Consider the following 3,306-nt stretch of genomic DNA (forward strand, 5'->3'; position numbering starts at 1 on the left):
CCAGGCAAAATTAAGAATACGTTGGAGAATACAACGTTGCTGTTTTTCAGCTGCCAACCCCTTATGGCTACCTCAACAGCCAATATTCTGTGATCCAGTCTCTGTTGTCAATAAGACTTGAGTAAATTTTCATGTGAAAATATTAATAACTCTTCAAAACAGCAGATGTTGGCAAGGATGTGGAGAAAGGAGGTCCCTCTTTCACTGCTGGTGGGAATGCAAGCTGGTACAGCCACTCTGGAAAATAGTATGGGGTTTCCACAAAAAGTTAAAAATAGAGCTATCCTATGAACCAGAAATTGTACTCCTAGGGATTTACCCAAAGGATACAAACACAGTGATTTGAAGGAGCATATGTACCCCAATGTTTATAATAGCAATGTCCACAATAGTCAAACTGTGGAAAGAGCCCAGATGTCCACCAGCAGATAAATATAAAGAAGATGTTATGTATCTATACATAGATTTTATGTCTAAACACACACAACATATATACACACAATACACACACACAATGGAATATTACTGAGCCATCAAAAATGAAATCTTACCATTTGAAATGACATGGTTAGAACAAGAGGGTATTGTGCTAAGTGAAATAAGACAATCAGAGAAAGACAATATCATGTGATTTCACTCATATATGGAAATCAAGAAACAAAATAGGATCATAAGGGGAGAGAGGGAAAAATAAGATGAAATCAGAGAGGTAGACAAACCATAAGAGACTCTTAACTATAGGAAACAAACTGAAGGTTCCTGGAGGGGAGGTTGGTAGGGGTATGATATGGGTTTACTGGGTTGATGGGCATTAAGGGGAGCACTTGATATAATGAGCACTGGGTGTTATGTGCAACTGATGAATCACAAAACTCTACCTCTGAAACTAATAATACACTCTATGTTAATTAATTGAATTTAAATAAAGTTAAAAAAATTTTAAAAAGGGGGTGCCTGGGTTGCTCAGTGGGTTAAGCCTCTGCCTTCTGCTGAGGTCATGATCTCAGAGTCCTGGGATCAAGCCCTGCATTGGGCTCTCTGCTCAGCAGGAAGCCTGCTCCCCATCCCCTGCCTGCCTCTCTGCCTACTGGTGATCTCTATCAAATAAATAAATAAAATCTTTTATAAATAAATAAATAAATAAAATATTCATAACTTTCAACATGGTTTCTTTCTCATGAGGAACACTATTTTAAAAGAGAATCACAATTCACACATATATAGTCAACCAATCTTTGACAAATAGCACAAGCACTTTAATGGAGAAAGGATAGTCCTTTCAACAAATGGTGCTGCAACCATGGGACATCCATATACAAAATAAATCGAGATAGGGACCTTAAAGCTTTCAAAAAGTTAATCCCAAATGGATCACAGACCTAAATGTAAAACACAAAACTATAAAATTCCTCAAAGATAACATTAAAGATCTACATGACCTTGGGTTTGGTAATTTTAGAGAACCCCATCAAAAATATAGTCCATTAAAGAAAAGTTGAAAAGTTGGACTTTGCTATAATTAAACACTTCTGTTTTGAGGAAGACATTGTTAGGAGAATGAAAAGAGAAGCCACAGTCTTGGAGATAATGTTTGCCAAATATATATCTGATAAAAGACTTGTATCCAAAATATACAAAGAACTCTTAAAACTCAGGAATAAGTAACCAAAAAACCCAGTTAAGAAACAGGCAAAGGATCTGAACAGATACCCCACCAAAGAAGATATACAGATGGTAAATAAACATATGAAAAGATGCTCAACATCATATGTCATCAGGAAAGTGCAAATTAAAATGATAATGAGATGACACTCCATACCTTTTAGCCTGCTTAAAATCCAAAACACCGTTAATACCAATGTTGACAAGGACATAGAGCAGTAGGTAGGAATGGAAAATGTCACTTTGAAAAACAGTTTGGCAGTGTTTTATAGAGCTAAACGTGGTTTTATCATATGATCCTGTCATTGTAGTCCTAGGTATACATATCCCAAGGAGTTGAAAACTTTTGTCCACCCAAAAAACCTGTACTTGAATGTTTATAACAACTTTATTCATAATTGTGAAGACCTGGAAACCATCAACTGTCCTTCAATAAGTGAATGGATAAAATCGGTACATCCATACTATGGAATAACCCGTGGTTGGAAGAAATAAAGCTGTCAAGCCGTGAAAGGATATGGAGGAATCATACATGCATATTGCTAAGTGACAGAAGCAAATCTGAAAATGCTCCATGCAGTATGAGTCCAACTATATGGCATTTGGGGAAAGACAATACTATAATGACAGTTAAAAAAAAAAAAATCAACAGTTTCCAGGAGTTTGTGGGGAGGGAAGAATAGGTAGAGCACAGAGGATTTTCACTGTTTTATAAAATACTGCAATAGTAGATACATGATGCCATGTATTTGTCAAAACCCACAAAGCTGTTCAAAGATGAGCCCTAATGTTAACTATGGACTTTAATTAATAATAATGCACCCATACTAGTTAACCCATTATAAGAAATGTACCATATGATCACGAGGATGTTAATAACAGAGGAAACTGCATGCAGGTAGAGGGAGAATAGGTATGCTTCCAATGTAATTTTCCTGTAAACCTGTAAGTGCCCTAAAAACAAACCTATGAAAAAAAGAATGGGCGAATAAAATGTCTAACACAGAAGTGTGAATCACAAGTTGTGAAATATTGGCAGGTGTTTTGTCATGAGCTATTCTCCCAACATCTCTTCAATCGCATTAAATAAAAGCACTCTTCCTGTCATAATTTGGCCTCCTGAATACTCTGGAAGAATTTTGGTTCATTCTTTTTTTCTCTAGCACCATTCCTTTTGTCTACTCCTGCTTAGACTCGCTGATGGACAAATATTAGCACCGAGTCTTAAATCTCTACACATTTCACTTCCTTTGCCATTTGCCCATAAAAGTTACCTTTATTTTGGACTCAAAAACACTTTCTATCCCAACAGGAGCATTCACCAATAAAACATTCACCAATCTGTGATGTCCTCCTCAGGGTCCAGTTTGACATACCACTCTTCATTCTTCATTATATTTATTGTAGGCACTTTTTCTAGCTCTGGCTCAGGAGGACCTGACCTTTTTAGTTATTGTTTTCTATACTGCCTGCTACTTGCCAACATGACTTAACTGTTGAGGGCAACTGTTCAACAAATAGAATATAGTTATTTTTCTTTTTTAAGATTTTATTTATTTATTTAAAAGACAGGATGAGAGAGACAGCATGAGAGAGGGGAGGGTCAGAGGGAGAAGCAGACTCTGCACTGATCAGGGACCCTTA

Source organism: Mustela nigripes, chromosome 5, assembly GCF_022355385.1.
Source record: "Mustela nigripes isolate SB6536 chromosome 5, MUSNIG.SB6536, whole genome shotgun sequence".
Taxonomy (NCBI): Eukaryota; Metazoa; Chordata; class Mammalia; order Carnivora; family Mustelidae; genus Mustela; species Mustela nigripes.